This window comes from Pseudopipra pipra, chromosome Z (assembly GCF_036250125.1).
Source record: "Pseudopipra pipra isolate bDixPip1 chromosome Z, bDixPip1.hap1, whole genome shotgun sequence".
Taxonomy (NCBI): domain Eukaryota; kingdom Metazoa; phylum Chordata; class Aves; order Passeriformes; family Pipridae; genus Pseudopipra; species Pseudopipra pipra.
The window spans coordinates 8,868,852-8,892,829 of record NC_087581.1 but is presented as its reverse complement, the minus strand read 5'-3'; the positions used below and the strand labels follow the sequence as shown (position 1 = coordinate 8,892,829).

Here is a 23,978-nt window from a genome sequence, read left to right as displayed (position 1 = left end):
AAGGAATCAACACATTTTCAAATCACTCCTGCTTATGGTATTGAATATCAGAAAAAGATTGCTTTCCATTCAGCAGCTGTTTTGGGACACCAAGAGAAAAGGCAAGCAGTCTAAACTTAGGAAAACATGAAGAAAGGCTCCGATACATTTAAAAACTAGTCAGAGGGACTGGAACAGGAAAGGAGAGGTCTGCAAGGGGTGAGTGCAGAGTGTGTCAGGGTCGCAGCATCCTTCCATAGCCCCAGTCTCTCATGGCAGCAGAGGGATCATCAGAGCACTGCTCCACTCCTCTGGATTCTCGGAAAAACGTAGGGATGTGTCCTTATTTTCCCAGGAGAGTCAGCAGTATCTCCTGATTTCCACACCTTCAGCCTTTCTGATACATGAATGCCCTGGCATGTCTCTGCTGCTGGTGGGGAGTGGGCAGCTCCAAAAATAAACCAAGCAGCTTGCTGTGTTAAGAGGAAACACAAGGGAAGGAATAGCAATAGGGGATGGAGGATTTGCTGAAACAAGTTTGCCCTGAAGCACTGGAAGGAGACAAACCTTCGTTTCCTACAGGCTTGTGCTATTTAATCCCCCTGCAGCCCCAGCAATAGCTCCAACCTCATCCTGCTCATCCTGTGTTCCTTGCCTCATCCATAGGGACTGGACCAAAACCCCAGAGCTTTTCTGAAATAAGGGCATGGGCCTGGACCCCAACTCCAGTGGTTTTCCCTATCTATCAGACCTGGGTGCCACTGGCGAGCAGGACAGTGAGCCTTCAATGGAGAAGGCTAGAAGTCCAGCAGACCACAAGAAGAGCACATACAGGAAGAAAGATGAGGAAGCAAAACTCAGCAGATACCAGCACTCAAGTTGGGTCATGCAGCACATCAACCCTGGTTGAATGTCCCCAGTGATACCCTTGGGCAAGGGATCAAAGCCAGGCACCTTGTCCCCATTCTATCTAACTCCTGGTTCCCACCTGGCCCCCACAGAGCCACAAAATAAGCCTTAATGCCATCAGGTAAGCAAAGAGCCATGACCGCTAGGCTTCTAACAAAGACAAACTGCCTCTCTCCTTTCTCCCAGATTGCAAGCAGATGTGTGCTTAAATTACCTGCTGCTGACTGTGATGCTTAGCAAAGCGCCGTGGTCTAGGAGCAGAATGAAGAAAAAATGTGTGAATCGAGAGAAGGGAGGATTAGCAAGAATTCAACTGGCTCTGGGAGGGCAAAATGTCATCATTGCAGAAAACAAATGTCACTTCCATCGCAAGACAAGCATTCGTGACAGCCAGCACAAGGGAAACCCTCACTTCGCTGAAGTCAGTGGTGAAATTAAGAAAGTTCAGGGAAAGGCTGCAGGGCTGGGTCTGAGCTCCCCAAAGGGAATAGCTCCCAGTCCACAGCACAGTACAGGAGCAACCCTGCTACATGGCCTAGGCTTCTTCTTCCAAAGAACCTCTTCAGACTGGTGTACCCAGCTGCCTGCATGACTGGTACACAGTGGCTCCAGACTGTTTTGAACTTCCTGACCTGACTCCTGCCAGTGTTGGCTCCAGTGGTGGGCTGCATGTCTTCATCCTTTTTCTTGAGTCTCCCCAGAGATGCCATGGGAGTGCAGCAGCAGCTCCTGTGCCCAGGAGGGCACAGATACCCAGGACCCATCTTGGAGGTGCTAAGAAAAATGCTAATAGAGCAAAGGCCTGGAGAAATGTACCCCCATCATGCTGGTCCTCTGTGATGCATGAGGAAAATGGGCTCTGCACCACCTCTGCCCCTACTCAGAGCCTGCTTGCACTCATATCAGCAGCAGCTATATCCTCATGGGATGCTGCCCAAAGCCTGCAGCTTCAGCATACATCTTTGTACCAAGGGCAAGGCTCCAAGAAAGGCCTCCTCAGAGAGCTGGGATGTGGGTGCAGCCCAGGAGAGCCCAGACACTGTGCTTCTTCTGTGAGGGCAGCAGATGGCTGCAAGGATCCCTGGTCTTTAGAAGAGCATCCAAGGAGATGTCCCATCTCCCAGCAGCATCCTGCACGGCAGGACAGCATTTTGCAGACTGAGCCATAGAAATCAAGCCCAACGTGCTCCCCTTCCCCCTCACTGCTCCTGGCTTGCTCTCTGCTGAGCCCTTGCAGGTCACACGTGGCGTCCCACTTCCCGGCACAGCTCCACCGGCTGGAGCAAAGAGCAGAGTCAGACCCCAAATTGCAGATTAGTGCGTTGGGTTCATGCACGGGAAACAAAAGATCGGAAATCTCTGAAGTGCACAGCTGGAATCCACACCCCGACCATGTTTTTGTGAGATATCACGTACATTTTTAAAAACTATCTAGAGAGGGTCTGCTTTAAAACAGTCTGGCGGCTGCTGCACTGACACCACCGCCTGTCATGCTGACCAGGACCTTCAATTGTTCCCTGTCCCCCACAGGCCATGCTCATCTGTAGCCTTTAGCTTAGGTTATGAAATGACTCAAAGAAAGGATTGAATGTCCTCCTCTGCATTCATTCAACACCAGCTGTGGAGGGAGGGTGGGAAAGGAAGAACGTGTGACCCAGAAAAATCACTGTGGGATACTACCTGCCAACACCCTGAAATGGTGGTTCCCAGAAACTCTGAGATTCCTCTCCCCATCATATGTATGGCCTTCCAAGGTCACTGAGATGGGAATGCCCATAAACAACCATAAGATACTTACATGGCAGCATGAGGAACATGGAATGTGAAAGCACTGGTCTCTCTCTCATACCGCAAATGTGTGGTTTCTTCTCCCTTTGAAGCTTCTGCAACAGCAACTATATGATGGAATGCTAAACTATGAGATCATTCTTTGCCTTTTTCCATGTACCAGGCTTTCAGGCTAAAAGTGATCCGAGGTAAGATTGAATATATTTGTGAGATGCTTAGGTATTCTGTTCCTCAAAACCACTGATTTCCAAGAAGTCCTCCCACATGCTGCAGGAGCCTGGATGAGGGTTTCATTTCCCTTAGGGCTTTGTGTCTTCCTCATTGACTCTTCTTCCCATATCTTACACTGTCTGAGTTCCAAGCTGACCCCTCGGCTTATCTCTGCAGGATGTTTGCTTCAGAGCTGATCCTCCGTGAGCACTTCCTGCCTGTACTGCCAGCTAGAAATGACCAGTCAGCCCTTCCTATGCCTGCTGCTTCCCAGGATTCCTCCACCTCAAAGCATCCTCTATGATAATTTTGCAGCAAGCATTCCACTCAGGAAAACATGGTTTGCTCCATTCAAACTGACTGACCTCAGAAAAGTAGCAGCTCCTCCATCCTCCCTGACCATTTTTTTTTGGTCAAGGAGAATTGACACGAGACATTGCATTTCAAATTGAAATAATTTCTTTAAAATGCAGTATGAAATTAAATTCCAACTCAGTGACATGCCACAACCAGCCTCCCCAGAAAAGGAATACTTTGGGAGCCTCTCTAGTGATTGTCCCTTAGGGACTGCAGAGAAGGTGCAATGTGTTGATGCCAGGACTCAGCAGAAACGGTGTTCTACGCACTCGCCATGATGGGACATGGAGCAGGATACCACACTCTATTTGGAAAAACAGTTTCCCATCCATACAATAAACACCAGAGCAGCAATATTGAGAAGTACAGACACAGGCTCACCTTAACACAGGGAAGAGCCAATCCAACCTGGGACAGCAAAACTGTGAGCGAAATCCCCTTCCAGCAAATGCAGGGCCAACAATGAGATGCTGAAAGAAAGTGAGTCATTGAATGAAGGCATTTGCTTTTCCCAGCACATGTGTGGAGTTATTCTCACCTGAAATCGGTTTTGGACAGCTAGTGAGAACATGCTGTTTCAAGTCAAACATGCCTCGGTCACTGTCCCAGACAGGGAGTTATCTCTGGCTTTACTAATGGGGAAAGCCACCGCACTGACCCTCTTGCACTATTGGGGTGAGAGCAGTAAGGAAGGAGGAGAAGCAACACCTGCTCTGCTTCTCCCTAGGGAAATGATCAAAAAAAAGAACAAGACCACTGCCCACAGCCAGGGATGCTCAGTGTTGCCCGGACAGCTCCAAGCCCAGGCTGCCCTCCCTCTCACACCTAAGATGGGAAACCCATTAAACGCTGCAAGCAATGAACCCTCTGCTGCTGCTCCCTGGAGGCACTTTCACGGTCAACTTGAGGAAATTGTTCCTGATATCCAGCCTAAATTTCCCTTTGTTGATTTTCAGTTGAGCAGCGGAAAGGTGGGAGCTTTAATGAGACAAGCGGGGCCGCTGGAGGGGAAGGAGCCGTCAGTTTGAGCGAGGCAATGCACAGAGCTGTGGTTTAAGTAAAACAGCTATTGCTAAAAGCCCAGAATCCTACAAATTTGGGATGGAAAATGTCTATTAACTTTCCCAATGGACTAACATGAGATTGTTCCCCCATTTTCTAATGCTTCTCCCAGTCCAGCTATTTGATTGGGACCAGAGCTCTGCAAAAATATGAAGGCTTCATTCTTTTTTTTTTCGTAAGGAATTGCTGCACGTGGAATAAAGTGTTGGACTTTATGATCAGATTTTCTTGTTTCATCCAAGGGCAAAGTTCTGCTGTTTTGCCTTCTCTGCTCTGCAAACCATGTGTCCCCTCCACCACCCTAAACTCTTCTGGTGTATGAGTCAGGGCATGATGTGCACAGCAGCAAGTTACTACCAACTTGTGTGAGCTTTTGGGAGTGAGAAATGCAACACAAAACTGCAAACAGCTGCCTTCTGGGATATAGCTGCTGTTCAGCAAGGCATCACCCACCTCATGCGCTTCCTCAGGAGCCCAGCATGATGCTGTATAGCAAACAGGCACTAGGAGAAGTTCACTGGATGTGAACCCAATGCCATCACTCACTATTTATTCCACCTCTAATTGAGGAAAAGGCTTTTCATCAGCAGGTAAGACACTGCAATGCTCACGGGAGCATGCCTGGGATGTGCAGATGTGTGAGCAAGGGGTATATAAGGGAATGATGATGCAGCCAAGTGGGTTAGGCATGACATCTGTTGCTTCCAGCAACTGGGACATCAGGACCTAAAAATCCAGCTTAAGAGATGTGATTCAGAAAGCAGAGTGACAATGGTTGAGTCTGGGAACACTGGGCCCCTCTGCCGAGCAGCATCAGCAGTGTACACCCTTGAATCCCAAAACCAGGTTGGCTCCTTTTGGGGGCAAACAAAGCTCCCACGCTCTGCTGCACCACTGTGGCTAGGGGTTTGTCCATTGCAGCCACAGATCCCCACAGGATTAAAGAAACAGAGGCATCAAAAGAGCAAGACCTTGCAGTGCTGGGCTAATTAACTCACCCCAATTTGCCTTAATTGCACGGTGCTTTTCCACTCCACTTTTAGAGGCTTGTAAAGGCAAAGCGGCTGCACGCTCTCTAGAAACGTCAGGCTCTGTTTCCCTGGGGAGCTGCTACCCATAAAGTTTTACCAGCAGAAAGGAGAGTACGGTGTTCTTGGTGGTGCACAGTGAGGGGGTTAGGTGGGCAGGAGCCCTTCCTTGCACCTGTGTTGGGTTAGAGCAGTGCATTGCCTCCCCAAAATCAGGACCCAACTTCCTGTGCAGAGAAGGGCAGAGGGTTTGGTGCAGGGAGCTACAGGCATGCACTCCCTAATACTAACATCAGGTTTTGGAAGCTTGTCAGGCAACACATTAACCTGCTGAGCAGGCAGCCTTGGAGTTTCCTCTCTGTTACCCTCACAGTGCTCTTTGGTGTCACAGCAACACCCTTGCAGGATAAGGGTTCGGCACACACTAGCTGCAAAAACTTCAATAAGAGACATCCACACCAAAACATTAAAGAAAACCTACCTCACCGCCTCTGGTTTTAGCAGCAGGACAAACCCGAGCAAAGGGAATGAAATAGAGATTTTCCCCATCTACTTCCTAAACATCAGGTGAGGGAGCACATTGCATGGTCCATTGCAAATTTGGGATGTGGCAAGACAGCAACCACATTTTATGTGTTGCAAAACCACCTCCTCTGTGGCAGCTGAGATTTAAAGCATACGCTCTGACCTTGGTAATACTTTTTACATATTGAGTCACTGCTGACACTGGAAATAACAGGGGGAAAGGGCTGGGATTTCAAAGATTTTGATGCATGACTGGATCTGCTAAGAACTGGGACAGTCCCAGCTGCCAACCCGGCCCTCTAGCCCTCTGCCACTCTTCATTATGAGCACAAGGCAGTGAGACTGAAATGATCTGAGGCAATGTAAAACACTGGCACACCAGAGTAGGAAGGAGGAGGATGAGGATTCAAAGGAGGATGAGGCACAGCCCTCTGACATGTAGCCCTAAGAGTGATGAGTGCAGCCAAGACGGTGATTCCCCATTTTTTACTAGCCACCTCCAGTGAAGGATGGCTTGAACAGAACAGCCCATCTTTTTTTCCTGCTGGAAAGAATCAGGACAGGTTCATGTTCTCTGCTTGTGAAGGTAAACATCTCAGAAACATGGGGAGAGGAGTGAGGAGACTCGGCAGAGAGCCTTTTCACTGGAGGGAGCAAAGATAAATGGGCAGATGGACAGGAAAAGAGAGGAATCCTACCCTATCTGGTCCCTTCAGGCTGACCCTCAGCCAGAAGGTCAACCCCCCTGAGACACTTTACCAGATACATTATTTGATTTCCCAACTCTCTCCCTTCTCCCAGCAAGAGAATAGCAGTCTCCTATAGCTCTGATTTGCTAAATAAAACACTCCTTGAAGGCTCCTTGCAATAACATTTGCACAGAAAATTGACATTCTTCCTCCTCCCATCAGCCCTGACACTGTTTGTTTGTGAGTTAATAACTTGAACGCTTGGCTGAGCTATTGATCCCTTCTCAGAATGATCATTCTTTTGTCCAAAATACACCAAAAATAAAGGAATGAGTTTGCAATGGCAGAATGAACTCGATGCTTGCATGTGGCCCCACTGGCAATGGAGGTAGACTCATGTCCATCCCAGATGCTTGCGGTATCTTCTGCAGACACAACTGTACAAGGTTGGATTTATTTCTCTCCATTGTCAAGGAAGAGATGTTGCAGCTTGCAGGTAGAAAGTGAGCTTTCATGACACAAAATTATCATTTAGCTTTAAATATTCATCACTCAAACGGGGCTTCATAGAAGAATAGCTGGTGTATGTAAGTGTCTGTGCTAGAGGTGTCCAGCAGAAGCAGTGTGTGGGTACCATCACATTTAGTTATAGGAGAAACAGCGCTTCAGAGCCCCAGTTCCCCACCTGAAGGAGAGAGGGTAACACCAGGTCAGTCCCTCCATCCAGGACGTGGTGTTCTTTGGGCTTTTGTTATATTAGACAGGACCTGGCATTCCAAAAGCTAAGCAAAGCTCTGGGTTTCACCCACTCCCTCCTGCCAGCGCTCGCTTGGAAACAGATCCTCCTCCATCATCAGCCCTTACCAAACCTGACTAAAGGAGACAATTAAGGTCTCTCCAATGCCCTCATCCTCCTTAACCACTCCTGTGCCAGCAGGGCATTGCACCACCTCTCCCAGGGGAATCCTTGCCCATGGCTGTGTTTTCCTTGGCAACTGTGCTTGCATGGCTCTGGCTAATTGTTCTTCAGATTGCTCTTTTCAGGAGAGATTTTCATGGCAAACAATCAATTTTTCCCGAGTTGCAATTTCTTTTTTTTCCTTCAAAGCCTTTGATGTCTGGGAAAGTAACAGGCAACCTCAACACACGGCTGAGCATCAGGCGAAGGCTGGGAAGCACTAAGCGGAAATGCATTTAGTTGTCTGGGTCAAAAACCATTTCCTTTGTTAAATGATTATTATTGTTCCAAGAGGATTTCAGTGGGAATTGAGGGTGCTTAGATAGATGGATTCACAGGTTTGCTGAGCTTCTATAAGGGTCTCTATATCCTCCACCATAATTCTACATCATAACTTCCAACACCAATAACTCTTCTATGACTCCCAACAGATATTCCTGTGCCTTCCAAAGCAATAACTTCTCAATGAACTCCAGACCTGCCAAATCGACTGTTTTCCCCCTGCGGACGCCTGCTTTTTGGCCCTTCTCACTGCCCCCTTGGGAATCTTGACCCATTTACCTCTCCTTCTGGTTCCAAGCCCAGTGCAAGGGGAGATGAGATCAGAAAGCGATCTGCCTCGAACGTCAACAAATAGCTCTGGCACTAAAAGCTTTCAGTCATCTCCCATTTTCCTGACTGCTCTCAGCAGTCGAGGATCCAGATCTGGACCTGCCTGCACTTCTGAGCAAACCTTTCCTCGTCACACGCTGCCCTTTCTCACAAAACTCGTTTCTTCCCACCCGTACCTCAAAATTGCTGTGAGTGTGTCGCAAGTATCCCCTGGAGAAATTATTTAGGTTATTCATTGGGGCTAAAGAACAAACACTTAAATAAGAAATAAATTGTTTTACATTTCCTGAGTTGCCAAGCCTCCCAGTTCAGCTGTAAGAGCATTGTGCCAGGCACAGAGGCACAGAGCTGCTACCTCTCCATGCACTTCATCTTAATGATGTGTTAATTAAGCTAAGGTTAGAGCTGCTCATTACTTTATTATTTTTGGTTCTATCACAGTAATGCTCAGTGGTCTCAATCAGGAACAGACTTTTTTTCCCCCTCTCTCCTTTTAAGTCACAAATTATTTCAAGATCTGGTAAAAATAAATGCACACAAGCAGGCTCTGCCCTTTTTCAGGGAATTTCACTTTGCACGGGAAGAAAGGTTTCAACAGTATATTGAATCAAAAATGAACATATGCAAGAAGGGAAGAATGATATGCATCAAAAGTTACCCTTTTTTGTTGTTGTTGTTGAAAAACTTTTTTTTTGGAACAAAGAAAAACCCCAGAAGATTAATCTTACAACACTGGGTGCTGTGTACAGAGTCAGTTCGTGCTGCAGAGCAAATACTGAGCAAGGTACAAAGCTGCCCAAAGGAGGACAGAGGAAGTTTAAGTGATTTGACTCCACTTTTGGGCTCTCCCATTGCTATTCTACTCGCTGACCTGCAGACTGCTCCAACTGCTGGGGCCAAGCATGGCCAGCCACCTCTCAGGTCATCCCCATCCCACGAGCACACGGAAAGCAAGCAGTGCTTCTGCGCCTGAATAAATAACCAAGATTTAAAAGAAGACACTAAATTTGCTGGAGAGCATGTTAAAGGAGCATGCCCTGGTGTAGGTCTCCCCATCACAGGATACCTTCATGTGTGTGCAATGAGTTGTCATCAGTCCTGTGATGAGCTGCCACAGGCACAGCCCTTACCTGTCCTGGGGAGTTGGTACCAGGGGTACCAGGAGCTCTGCAAACCATCTGCAAATCCAACGAAGACCAGGACGGATAGGCAGATGGGGAATGCCACAGAGGAAATTTGGGCAGATCCTCTTGACACCAGAAGAGATGCTGGTGCTCATTCTCAAGGAACGAGCATGCTGCTGCTCTAGGAATTCCCCATCTCCACTCTCTCCTAGTCAGGGGGAAGTAAGCCACAAAAACCTAGAATCACAGAACCTTAAGTTTGGAAAAGACCCCTTATATCACCAAGTCCAACCATTAGCACCTCTCAGTGTCCTAATGCAGGAGAATCCAATGATTCTAACACTTCTAACCTTTCACTACTATAGCTGTCAGCTTCTCCTTGTGGGTATACTTAGATGCTGGTGTAGGAATCCCACCAGGAAGACAGGCTTGCATTGCATCCCCCAGCTGCACTCCAACACCCTGCAAATGACCTGGCTTTTCAAAGATGCCATCACATCCATCCTATACAATTACTAGGAAACAATTAAGCCCACGATGGACCTCAAGACCACCATGAAAAAATGTGAAAGCGAGCCACCCGTTCCCACAGAGCCTAGTTTCTGCAAAGGATTTGCAACCCAACTTCACATCTTTTGTCAAACAGGAGTCAGGACTCCTCTTCCCTGGTTTTCAACCAAATGCAGCCTATGCCATTTCTGGCTGCTTCTGAAAACCACTCAAAAATGTCATTAAGAAACGAAACCTCTAAACACTGTTAGTGTTTCCCTGCTCTGTGCTGAAATCATCACTTCTCTTTCCATTTGGTGCTGCTACACTCGTGGGGAAGGAGCTGATTCTGTCCCACAATTTAACCCTTGATTTCAGAAAACCTCCAAAAGGGAAAAAAAAAGCACCCTTTTGGAAGAGTAGCCCATAGGAAAAAGACTTTAGAGAGGTTCAGCAATGCTTAAATGGATAACGGAGAAGAAATGGCTCCAGCAACTGAGGCAAGAGAGGACTTTTCTAGGGAGTCTGGTGTATCCTAAAGCAGCAAGTCCCATCGGCTCTAGTTTTCCAAAGAGGTCTCACAGCACAAAGTGATGCAGGCAGACACACAGCAACTTACTTGGAGGCTCTGGCATCCAGGCTTCGAGCAGAAAGGCGCTGCACAACTGCACTAATTATCTGCTGAACATCTGTCTCTCCCCTACTATTGCGGGGCTGGAGGAGTCCTCCTGCATAGCCGAGGATTAGCACTGGAAAAGATTTTGTTGACTGCGTGATTTTGTACAGGAGGGGGAGAGAAAAAAAATCCTACAGATTCCTTCAAAGGGGGAGTGTTTCAGCGAGAATCTCTTGGATGAAGGAGAGGAATTTGTGCTCTAAATCAGAGACCCTGGTGGAGCAAGAAGCAGGCGCTTGCCGTGATGTGGGCTGAGGGATTTAGTCCTTAGCTCCAAATTCTGGGGAGCAGGACCTTTGCCCCTGTGGTCCCACACACTGCAAGCAACATCACGGCATCTGTTACAATCCAGAGGGTTCTGGATTGTAATCTTCCTCCCTCCAAAATCCCTTTCATATTTCCTTACAGCCAAATATGAGACCGCAGAAGATTAATGGAGTGAAACTGCAGAGGCGCAGGGGGAACAGTGCATGGTTGGGCTCCCATTGATCTCTTCATCCACACTTGGTGAATTGCAATCCTTGTTAGAAGCTGGAGCTGCCCTTCAACAAAGCCGCTGGGTTTCTGTAGGAGCAGAGCCTGGGGCAGGCAGGATAAGCCCCTGGGGTGGGGAGAGCTTGAGCAGGGCTCCTGTAGCAGGCACCCAGCCTGCTCCACTGGCAGCAGAGGTTAACTACCAGAGACCAGTCCGTTGGTGGCTTTCCAGGGACTGCTTCCCTGGGACAAAGGGGGATTTTTGAGTTCACCAGTGACTTCAGAATTTAATAATAAAAATAATAAAGACTTTCAGTTGTGGTGGGGTACCCAGGGGGAGGTTTGCATCCTTCTTGCTGTCTTGGCCAGGATGTAGTTCTCCCAAAAACCCTTTATATCCAGTGAGAGAGGCAGCAGCACAAAGGACCTAGGACAGGCTGCTGGCATAAATCACCCCCTAATAAACTGAGGAGCCTTTTTTCCTGGAGAGGCAGGGGAGGGGATATGGAACTGGAGGCAATGGAACTGGGTGGAGGGAATACATCCTTAATCTTCTAATCTTCAGTTTGCATGCCCCCAAACACGAGAGGAAAAAACTGCCCAATTTTGTGTTACATCCACTATCCACGTTAATGAGGTTTGTGGAAATATGTGCAAAAAGCCTGAGAGAAGCCTAAAAACCAAACCTGTGGAGAAGAGAAGCTAATTCCCCACTGTTCAATTAGTACAAATATCTTGTGAGCTGGGATTTTTTTTTTCCTTTCAAGGCCATCAGGGGCCAGAAACTTGCACAATAACACAAACAAAACGTCCCTTAAAATCAACTGGTGCTTTTGGCCAAGCAGAAACAGTTGGGATTTCCAAATATGGCCCATGGGAACAACAGTCTAGGCATTCTCGGGAAGCATCTCGGAGCCTAAACTGTCTCTCAAGAATAAAATCCTTCAGTTCAGCATGACAAAAGAGCCATTGCATGACAGTCTCTGTCACACAAGTGTGCAAATTAAGTAATCGATCAAACGAGCAATACCTGGGAAAAGAGCGGCGCATGGTGCACGTCGCACCAGCAGCAGGAGGACAGGGCTAACCTGTGGTTGCCTCTCATCACACGTGGGCTATTGTATCCCTTCTCCACCAACACCACAGCAAGTGGGGGTTTCTTTTTGGTTTTGGCTTTTTAATCCAAGTTTGGGGAGCAGGACCCTTTCTTGGAGAGAATACAGGTATCCAGCAAAAGCATTTGTTTTGGACTCAGACACCACATAAATCAAGGGATATTCCGTGGGGACGTGACAGAGCAAAAAATTAGATGTAAAATTTGCCAGACAGCAAGAAATGAGCTAGAAATTGTTGCCATCTCTCCTGGTCAGAGAGGGAATCCTGTCTCAAAGGCTTGGGATTGCGTGTGTGCCGCCAGCTTCACATAATGACGTTCCCTGGGGCAAAAAGAGAAGGAAGACTTTTTAAAATCACCCACGACTTACTGTCTTCCATCTCTTTTAATTACTTCAAAGGACATGGCCACTGCCCCGCCACGGACTGAAACATCAGGATGTGATTTTTGGAGCCTAGCTGTGCCACCCTGAGAGCAGGGCTGAGCAGCTGCTCAGCACCCAGAGGCCCAGATATGTTTGCAAACAGATCGGGCAAACGGCTGCATGTTTGTAAGTGTATTTTAAAAATCAGATCCTGTTGGCAGGCAACTCTCAGACAGCAAGCAGGGCCAAATCCCATGAATAAATTGCTTGGAGCGAGTAGTTTGACGCGCCATTATTCATAACTAATGCAGTCCTAGTAAACAGAAAATGGAGGCCAAATCTGCCTGTATAGACACCAATGACCTCATCTATTTTCACCCTATTTACTGAGCAAAATAGGCGCAGAAGCGAGTTACCACCATCCTCTAAAAGGGGAAATGGAAGTTTTGGAGGAACAGTATTCCCAACGGCTCCAGAGTACAGTGGGAGTGCAGTGAGCAGGGACGCAAACTGAACTCAGAGTCAGAGCAGAAATTTGGTCCACCAGTGCAAAGAAAGAAATAAAGCCAACCAAGTCCCTCTCCCATCTCTGAGCAGCTCTTGCTCAGGATTATGAAGAGCACAGTTTGCCTGAGCCAAGAAGAAAGCTGGAGCCAGCGGAGGGGGCACAGCACCCATAGCGCTCTCCTCCCATTTCCCAGCCAGCATTTCAAAGCAGGTTATGTACAGTTTTTTGGGAGCGAGTAAGCTGCCGTGCACTTCCCAACCTCTCCATAGTGAACTTCTAAGCAAAACAAACAAAATAAATGAGGGAAGTGAAGAGGGAGCAACAGGCTGCTCCTCTACCCAGCACAGCAACTGCAGGGCTGCTCAATTCAACCATCGAACAGTTGGTTACAGCAAGCACAAGACACAACCCTCATGGTGTTTTCATTCACAAAAAAACCATCAGAAGTCACTGCCAGGGCATACTGCACAAACAAAACACCCATCCTGATTGCAGATGGGAAGGGACCTTTGTGAAGCGCAGGTCTGCTAACGCTGATGCAGCCGCCAGAGCAGCAGCTGCTTCCAAGAAGCCGTGAGGCTACAAACCAGAGCAGACGTGATATTTCTGCCACATTTCCTATGTTCTTTAAGAATTACATTTATTTCAATTTGAGCAACACATAGGAAAATTGTGAACACGGCTGTGATCACTCTTCTCTTACTTCCTTTCCCAAATAAATGCAAATTTTAAAGGTGTTTTATTTGCAAGTTGCTTTCACCTTGAAGAGGCCAGCTCAGCACCTCCAGAATTTACCTTAGGGAAAACCAGAGCCGTTGACCTGAAGACTGCCACATTCATCTCAAACAAAAAGAGAAATACTTCTGTAAATGACAAAGAAAATTTATTACGCTGCTTACAAGTTTCGGCCCATTAAAAAAATTGCCCTGATTTGAATAATTGACTTTTCAAAATAAATATCCTTTCATCAATAAGCTCAAAACACAAACTAACCATGAAACCCTTTGGAAAAAAAGAGAAACATAAAAATTATATCTTTACACATTAATAATGTTTATTAATCTAACTGCAAGCATATGTCCACATCCCTAATTTTACAATATCACACATCAATAATATTTTACAGTTTTTTCATATTAAACTACACTATTCCCATGAAACCAAAGTCCTAAGTATTCCCCTTAAAAGGCCCTTGACATTTGAATGCAGAATGGTTGCGTTTTGAAGTATTAACACTAAGAGCACATTTGGTTATTCAGACTGGCATTAACCATTCATAAAGTGAATGGGGCAGAGTTGTGGGCATGTCAGAAAACAGAAAATCTTTTAATTGTATTAAAACTGTGGGAGTCTTCTCTGTCTCCTTTTGCTATCACCTTCTTCACAAATCAGCCCCTGAATTTATTAAGCAGCCAAAGCAGCTTGGACCAAGAGCAGCATTGCCAACTCTCTGTGCCTCTTTGTTTTGGACGAGCCTTAGCACATAATCTGTTTATTAATGCTTTGAAGAGGGGCTGAGCAGCGAGGAGGAAAAACTGGCAGATGATAATATTATTTAGGCTAATCAAGAATATGATGGATAAGGGAGACCATCAAAGTGAACGGCAGTGCCAGGCAGTAAGGAATCACGGTGTGATGATAAATGCAATGCACCACATGCTGAAAGGGAGATTTTGAACTAATCACACACATTGCTGCAGCCTAAATTAGCTGAAAACAGACAGCAAAGTGATGTCAGCCTTTGTTCTGTGGCCACAGCTAAAATGGCAAACAAAATGTTAGGTGATATATAAAGACCCAAGATTATAAAATATGTGATGCTGTAAATAAACTGTATGCCCTGACCCGTAACGTTTGGATTAATCCTGGATATCCTGCATAAAGAAAATCAGGGGAAAAGAGTATCTGTTCAGAGATGGGCAATAAAAGTAATGAGATGTAGAGAAAGAGTAGAGCCTGAGATTTTAATTTACAAAGGAGGCAGATAAACAGGAAGAGAAAGGAGGTGCAGGAGCAATGAAAGGGAGCTGACAAATGCTCCTTGAATATGGCAAGGGCAGGAGAGTCCACAAAACCAAAAACGAGACTTCAAACTGCTTTATTTACACACGTAGCACCTGGTGCACAGCCAGGTCTTGGGCTATGCCGAATGGGAGCTTCCCATAGACCCATGACCAGGGTGAGCTGGGAACTCAAATTAAATGCTTTGATTTCTAAGAAGACTCATGGGTGTGTGGTGGCACTGGGAGTGGGTGAAGGAAGGATCATGCAGGAAAAAGAGCACCAAGGTCAAGGGAAACACCACCACAGTCAGCATGAGGTCTAATGGACGAGACCTGTATTTAGAGAGGAAAATGCAACCTGTTCCCCATGGCAAGGTGCTCCTGGATGGGCAGAGCCAAGGGTCAACCCATGCCCTGCAGCAGGCTCATGGGCACCTCTTAGGCATATTTAGGCATTTATTGAGTTAGGTTCTCTCTCTTCTTGTGTCTCACTCAACCCTTGATGAGGAGCACCGCTTCCAGCACATCATTAGGAACGCCATGTCCACACAGCTCTTCAGGGCAGCTGCTGCTCACGGTGAGCTAACTGAGGTAGAGCCCCCACCTTTCCCAACACCATTGGGATGCTCCTCAACACTGTGCTCCCCACATCCAACAGCTGCATCCTAAAACCACAGTTGCCCAGGGGCAGATGGGCAGACACAAATCCTCGTGTGTCTCTCTATCTTTCCCCTCCCTGTTTTCCGAGGTCCGGTGATTTCCCAGCTGATGAACACATTACCACCTCATTCAGCAACGCCTCGGAGGCGCTCACGTTTCAGGCCCCGGCGAGAAAAAGATGAAGTATGAAAATCCCTTTCCTTTCCAATCCAGTCCTCCCAGCATTGGCCAAGGAGCAAACACAAAACGCCTCGGAAAACACAAAAAACACCGGACGTGAGAGGCCGTGCCGAAGTCGCACCATATGCAGGTGTCAGGGAAAAAGGTCTCCCGTCTCCCACGCCAGGCTGCTATCTCCATCCCACAAAGCCTTCCCATGAGGGGTTAATAGCTGAAGAGGATCCTTTCCCTCTACTGGCTTGTCAGTGAACTGGACCAAGTGGGGAAGGGTGAGGATTTTCCCAGCCATGCCTATCGGCACCAATGGGTATCTGCAGATGATACCTAGTCTTGAGCCTTCAAATATGTCCATGCTGATATGGAGAGCTGCACATACAGAGCCCCTATCAAAATATCATCTCGCCGTTCAGCTACAAGTGGCAGTGGCTCCAGAGCACCCGTTCTGGGGTATTGCTTAGGAAAAGCGAGAAAAGCATCCACAGCAGTGATGGAGAAAATGTTGGTAATGCTCCAGTATAAGGGAGCATGTCAGGCAACCTCCATCTTCATCCAAGATCCTTGGGAAAAGGCATCAACTCAGCATCTCATGCCAATGATGCTTCGTAGGAAAGATCGTAGTCTCTTCCCTGAAAGGTCTTTTGGAAAGGGAAGGGGTTTACAGCAATTATAGCACTGTTCCTCCCTTCAACATTCTCACAACCCCAAGCACAGCAAAAAACCCCACAGCTCTGCTCCACACTGGTTTTTCACCCCATAAATAGAAATGGGTTGATCACACCAAATTCATGCAAGATTTTGTGAAAAGTGCAAAGGAAAATGGGACAGAGGTTTGTTTAGTGGTGACAGCCCATTCCTGCCTCTTTGACATTTGCTCTGAACCAGTGAACTGCACAGCATTTGAACTTTTGTTCAGACAGATAGGCCTGTGTATTTAGAAATCCTTGAAACTCATCCATCTGCAAAGACAGCAACTCTCGATAATGCAAAAGCTCTAGTCGGGATGCTGAGCTCAGCAGATCTCTCTACAAATGATTCCTATTAAAGTAAAAAATTACAATACAAGCTTCTATTTGACAATCCAAGCCTGACACAAAAGAAAACGAATTAAAAAAACCATAATATGGTTGTGCCAGCCAAATTTATGGACCACTGAGGAGCTCTGGGAAGGCACTGAAAGACTGTTCTTCATTGCCTGCCCCATGCCCAAACTCTTTCAGAGGAATGCACTCTCCATTGCACCTCGGACTATTCGGGTGCAGTCATTCTGATCAGGATCTGCTCAGCAATTCAACGCCTCCAGAGGTGGAAACCCCAACCTACTTGGCTGGCAGTCAGTTTGGACATCCATCCATCCACCTTTTCCATGAGGATCATCTCTCCTGGCACTCAGCCTGAACCTTCCACACTTTGTTTTAACCCTGAGGTTCATTGTCCTGTGGACACAAGGTCTGGTTTCCTGGGGAGATTTTTGCACCTCTGAAAGCTTACAGCTTTTTTGGGGTTTCCTCTTCTACAGACTCAATACTTCCAAACCACAGTTTTGGGAATGTGGGGCATGATTAGGTCCCTGAGTGCTTTGTACACCATCAACATCAGGAAAACACTGAGAAACTCATCACAGGTGATCAGTGCAGCCACACACTAGCACTGGTCCTGATCCCACCAGCAAGGACAATGGGGTACAGCTACCAGGACCAAAGGAAAAACACAATCATCCTAACTAAGAGCTCGAAGACCTCCTGAGGCCAGAGCGAACTGCAGAACAGCCCTCAGTGTGGTTTCCCCATCTGGGGCAAGAGGGTGGGATGTGTTGGGGAGATATCACTGGTAACACGTCCCCCTCTCCCTCTCTGCACGCCAGGGCAGCAGCAGAGTTCTCAGCTCCCAGCTCCCTGCCCCCCACAAAGCCTAAACCAGCAGATTATCACGTTAACGCTTCAAGTGTTTAATTTCCTGCTCCAATTACATTGGTTTTGCAGCAGAGAGGCAGGAGGGGGGAACAAGTGAAAACAAGCCTGGTGTTTCTAACTAAACCCAGAGCGACCCCAAGACCACCAGGTTTCCCTTCATCTCCATGGATGGAGGGGTCAGTGTTCATGCCAGCGAGGTGGCTGGATGTAGGCATGGGAGCCACCTGAGTGCTAACCTCTCAGGCCAGCAGTGGAGTCACTCTCCATTCCAGAACTGAAATGAAAAGGTCTTTTTCTTCGGCAGCTCTGTCGACCTCCAGAACACTGCAGAAACATTTGTTGCACGTCACGAAAAACAAGGCAGCTGGTGTTTGCACAGCCCCAGCTGCAGAGAGGGGCTGAGGGAGCATCAAGGAGAGAAAGGGGATAGGGTAGGAGGAGGGCAAAAATAGTGCGAGTATGGAAGGGAGGATATCAGAGCACAGGATAGTTACGGAGTGAAAAATGGAAGAACAAAAAGCACAAAGGGAAAATGAAGGAGAGGGAAGGCAAGAACATGAGGAAGGAGGAAAGATAGTGGGGAGAAGAAGAAGGAAAGACTGCAGAGAAAAGAAAGTGAGGGTGTGGAGAAGGAAAGAGAGAGAGTGAGGAGAAAAGCACTCAGGAAGCTGCAGGCTGTGGCCACATGCAGGCTCCAGTGGAGCTGTCTCTGCCTGGACACTCCCCTTGCCACATCCATCGGGTTGCTCAATCTTCCCCAAAGGAAAACAGATCTGGAGGAAAAAAGATATCCCAACCCAGGTGTCTTGCAGGATAGCAAGTCCAGCTTGAGTTGCTTTCGAGAAATATTAAAAAAATAAACTCATCCATGAGCAAATTACTCAGCCTGAAAGCCGTGCTAGCTGCTTACAGGGAAGAGTGGGACTCTGGAACTCAAAATCCCATGGAAAACACCCAGTGACAGCTCTGCAGCATTCCAATTCCCCCTGGGGGGAAGGTGGACCCTGTTGCCCTCAGCTGGGCTGGGCCAGGGGATCTCTGCTGCCTGCAGAGCTGGGGATGCTTTCCCCTTGGTGCCTTTCCCGGAGGTCGCCCATGGCTGCCGTTATTTATAGCCGGCTGAGCGCACACACACTGCGCTGAGCTCACCCGAGCGCACGGGGAAGGAGGCGAGGAAAAAGGACTGACCTTGGGGTCAAGGCCAGGAATAGCCGCCAGCGGCCAGAAATAGCTAGTGCCATGTTCAGCCCTGGTTCTTCGAGAGCTGCTGGATCAGAGCACGGTGTTTCCAAGATTTCAGCCCCAGTCAGGATAGGATTGATTTCTCCTTTGGACTCATGTTCCTCCATAGCTGCTCTCCAGCTCCAAAAATCTGCCGGGTGGATGGAGCAGGTGGGAAGGGGCAGGAAAGCAATCCAGCGGTGGGGAGGGGATGACTGACCTCCAGAAAATGTGCTGGAAAAGCAAGGGAGGCAGGTCGCGAGGAGGGACGGGTTTCAGCACCTGCTGCGGTGAAGCCTGACGCTGACCTGGGAAGGGGCGACGCAGGGGAGCAGATTCCAGAGGATTTTGGCAGCATGCAGTGATCAGCATGCAGCTCGATGACTCCTTTGGGTGCCTGAGAGAATCTCAGCACATGAGATCAACGTGGACGGTGTGCAGGCACGAAGGCCATCACGTGTGCGCCGCTGTCCCACTGGGGAGCTTGCGAGCAGAGACAACTGCCCCTGTGCCCCAGCCATGCACGGTGTGGGCACCCTCCCCACCCTCTAGGGATGTGCATGTACAAACACACGTCTGTTTGCACATGCAAACACAAAAGCCTGGTGCACGCTGCCGCATCCAGCCCACATACAAAGGACTTTCCTGGCTGCCCTGGCAGGACCTGCCTGCGAAAGCCTTGGATCCCAGCACACCCATCTTGCTCCAAGCTTGGCTGTGCTGGAGCGTCCTGCCCCAAGGCAGGGCTGGATGCTGCTCCCAGGTCAGGGAGCAATGGCTGAACCCTTCTTTCCAGGATCACTGGTGGTTATGGAGACAGTGTGAGACCACGGGAGTAGGAAGGTCTAATCCTGCTTTTTCCAGCACTAACCCCAAAAGCTCAGTTACTGCCAGAGAGAGACTTGAATTATTAACCCTCAAGTACCACATCCAGGGCCTAACACTTCAGTGGGTAAGTGGAAGATGAAGACAGACAGGGAAGTATGGTGGAGCCTGTGCAGAAGGCTGAAAGCCCTGGGTGAGCAGTGCTAGCCTGCTGGCTACCTGGTCTGCAAAGAAAACCACCTCAAGTTCCCTGCAGAGATGAGATCCTCACTCCCTACTGATCAAAGAGGAGGTCTGAGCAACTCTTCTCCAACCATCCTGTGTTCTGCCCTCCCTGAAGAGCTTCCCAGCTGTCTCCAGGGTATTGAGGGAGGGAGGAATGCTGCTGTGACTGCATGGCACTCCTCCCTTGCCCCAACCAGCTCCAGAAGAAACACAACCTGTCCCTTCCATAAGGTCTCCCTAGGTGGCCACTGCCTGCCTGGGCTCTGCGGCCACAAGGCCCCCAGCCTGTGCAGCACTGAAAGGCTGAGATACAGAAAGAACTGTCTCTGGGCTTTTTTTTCTGCATGGTTTTGAGCCACATTTTGGATATGGAGGGAAATCCAGGGTCCACCTGGTCCTGTCCCCCAGCTGGACCACGACAGCACAGCAAAGCAAAGCACTAAACCAGGTCTGTGTGCTTCTTCCCAAGAGCTCTGGAGGATACTTCAAGCACCACTGACTGGATCGCCACAAAAGAGATATCCCCAGTGTCAGACAGGAGAATAGATTACCCATTGCTCCATTAAAAGCCTCTTCTGCTTAATTTTCTGATCTGGATGCTGTTCTTCCTAGCCTGTTGCTGCTTTTGGGTACCAGCTGTGCAAATGCACCTGCAAGGAGCCAGGCAGGGCAAAGCTGACCAGGTAGGAAGACAGCCCGAGGAAGTCTCCCAGCCCATGAGGATGTGTAGCACCAGACAGGTCTCACCAGGTGGCAGCAGGTTGTGCTTGCACAGATGGGGAGTGAAAGAAGAGCTAGAGAAAGCAGAGAGGAAAACCAGAAAAATAAAGCATGTTCTAAGCAAGGAGTTGAGCAGAAAACACACAGCACTGGTCCAGACCTTCCTGCCTCTTGCAAAAATACACACTTATGCAGGTATTTCTGGCGTGTGGCTTATACAGGGCTAGTGGACACAGTTCCTGCAGGTGTTTCCCATCACCTGCAGCTCTCCCATACTCCGGGTGTGCAGGGTGGCCCGCCAGATCCAGTTCCTACCAAAGTTGCCCAAGGAGCCGTGGAGGCGGGTGCTGCCATGAGTACAGAGGTGGCCTTCAGCCTGTAGCAGCTGGGGGAATTCATCGGTCGAACCATGCCACACCAAAGTCCCATGATCCAGTAGGAGATGTCCCTGCCCACAGCAGGGATAGCTGGAACTAGATGATCTTTAAGGTCCTTCCTAACCCAAAGCATTCTGTTATTCTATGAAAGGCCCTTCCTCAAACCCATCCAGGAGCAGAAGTATCCCCTTGAAGTTTCTCCTGTTTGCAACATGCCTTTAAGCCCAGACCACATCACCCCAAAGCCCCAGAGAGAAAAGGCTTAACAGCATCAGCTCCAGAAGAGCCGTGTCCCAATGGAACCAGGACAGGAGCAGGGAGGTTTGTGTATGCACAGCTGGGGCAGAGCCAGCCCCAGGGAGCCCTGCCAGTCCAGCATGCAAAACTCAGAATCTGGTCCCGAGGTGGGTTGTGGGTTTTTTTGTTTAACAAACTACTCGCCAGCCTTGTAAGGCGAGTCCCCACGGTGCCCAAATAAGCTGAGTATTTTTGGCTGCTACCCCTGCAGCCCTGGGCTGGCCTTTGGGAAATGCATACCCTGCAGCCCTCCATGCCCTGGTAATTGAAGAGGCTGCCTCTTCTCCACGCCAGAAAAGGGATTACAGGACACGCTTAAGGGCTTGAATTCATAACCTTCAGCGTCCCCCGGAGCTGGGGACCCTCCTGCCTGAACCGCGGCAGCGGCACCACTAGCCGGCAGCACTGCCAGCCACGTCCATCCCAGGCATCCAAAAGGCCTGGGCTTCAAGCTGGGGCAGAGCATGCCAACCCTCTGGGCTGCTCTCAATTAGCCGCTTTTGAGGCTGCAAGGAGACAAATTACTATAATTTAACAAACAGACTTTATCTTAAAACGACTGCCTTACCCAACACCTATTGATTCCTGTTCCCCTTCCAAAGAACTCACCACAATTAAGTTGTCACATCCTTAATGCCCACGTAAAAATGAGTCAGCTCCAGTGTCTCCCAGAAAACCTCGTGTGCGCAGGATTACAAAACCCAGCTGCCGAGTTTCCTTTTTACTCCTGAGTTAGCTGGAGATGAAATTTATCTCGGTGGTAGACAGCAGAGCTTTTATCTGCATCCCTCCGGCTGCCATGCAGCTTGCAAACAACTCGTGTCTTATCTTTCCTCTTGCAAACTGCCAATGGTTTTGTCCTCCACAGGCAGGGCATTAGGGAGGGCAGAAACTCAAGTTTTGTGGCTTGCAGCCCTGCAGAGTTAATCCCTGGCTGCTGGGACAGAAGAGCATGCTGCAGAGAGGGGGTTCAATTGGTAGGACCCCATCACCCCAGGGGGCTGGCACAAGGATGCCATGGGATTTCCTGCCTGATGGCCTGTCCCTGCCCTGCTGGGAGTTCTGCTTGCCTGGGACATGGGCTGAGCAGCCCAAAATGCATCACATTAGCATGTCGTGACTCAGTTCCCCTACTGCCACACAGACTCAGCATTGGTGAACACCTTTACCAAGCACAGGAACAGCAGCATGGGTCCCAGGAACACAGTGTGTTTGCAATGCAGAGGGGATTTCCTTCCTGAGAGCAGGTGAGGTGAGTGTGAGAGTTGCTTTTTCCTCCCTCATATGGCCTGTTAAGCTGCTGTTTTACTACCCAATCTGGGATCATCACCATGCACAACCACATTTCTCTTGCTCCCCAGTGGAACAGCTCAGGACTGTCCAAGGCTGCTCCCCTGGACCCTCCCAGGGATGCCATGGAGCAGCCAAGATGCCTCAGAGGGATGGAGGGAAGGTGAAAAGCCCCTGGCCATTCAGTAACATCATGGAGTAGGATTGATTCAGTTCTGAGGCAGCTGATGGTGCCTGCAAATCCTGAGGTTTTGCATTTCCAGCACCCCAGAGCAGCTCAAGAGGAGGACTTCTAACCCACTGCTGCTCACGAGGAGACGGGAGGGTAGCCAAGGGGAAAGACAGCACAGAGAAAAAGCAGCAGGGGGAAAAAGCCACAACGAGACCATGATGCCAGAGATTAGGAAGGGATCTTTACAGAGACTGGGGAGCTAGACCTAATTACATGCCACGCACTCCGGCAGTGTGCCACCAGCTGCCGTTCGTTTCACGATTGCAGCAGACAGATCTGATAATCGGTGCCACGTAGTGGGGATAATCTTCCCCTCTCTGTCTCCGGACACTTATTTTGCTGCAGGGAGAGTTGCAGCCAGCTCTGCAGAGAGCCCTGCACCTGTGTGCAGAGCCAGGAAGGCTTAGGGGTAGAGATACAAGCACCCAGGCAGGTGCTGAGCCCTGTGATAAGGGTGCACGGTGAAGGTGCTGGTCTCTGTGGGTCCCCAGTGAGAGCATCCCACCTTAAAACCTCCTTTCAAGAGATGACTCTGTCCTCTTCACCGCTGAAGCTGGTGTCATTTATTGACAGTGTCCCCGTGAGGCAGGCAGGGGACTGAACAGATGCATGAGAAAGGCTCTGCAAAGTATCATAAAAGCAAGAGGAAAAGCCACATTCATAAAATACCAAACACTAGGAGTTAATAGGGGGCACCAGGGATGCCATGGCTCTCTTCTCCGCCCTGGAAAGACCTCGAAGGAGCTCAGCATAGTAATTTTTTTACTGCATGAAACTCAGGTATCTCTTGCTTGTTTCTAAGAGGACAAAGTGGTCCCCAGCAGCAGGGCTGGGACCCCACTGGGGCAGTGGGAGGGTGGTGGCAGGCAGGGATCGGTAAGCCCCCTCCGATCCCCAGCTCCCATCCTCTTCGGAACGTCAATCAGGCACCTGCCAGCACAGCCAATTCGCTTCCATTTGGAAAATTAAAGAAATAAAATGAATCGTTTGCTTAATTTGAAAGGGTGGCAGGAAGCAAAGATGCCTTGGGCTCGTGCCAGCGTGCGGAGCTCTGCTGCTTCTAGCACGACCACAGGGTTTCACTGGGGCAAACATTAGCCTGTTCCCCTCCTCTGTCTCCTGGATCAAACAGCCCTTCTCCAGGGGCCACAGGGGCTCCCAGTCTGTTCCCA

General features: G+C 48.8%; 1 protein-coding gene across 3 annotated transcripts in view; it reads right to left on the bottom strand.

Annotated features, from left to right (window-relative positions):
• Positions 1-23,978, bottom strand: part of CNTFR (ciliary neurotrophic factor receptor) — a 206,588-nt gene that overhangs the window by 106,685 nt on the left and 75,925 nt on the right. Inside the window, exon 4 of one of the 3 annotated variants that reach the window (XM_064642349.1) lies at positions 3,625-3,713. The exons of the other annotated variants lie outside the window; for them this stretch is intronic. The gene's annotated coding sequence lies outside the window, so the exon portion shown is untranslated. The remainder of the gene's footprint in view (positions 1-3,624; positions 3,714-23,978) is intronic. 3 annotated transcript variants of the gene reach the window in all.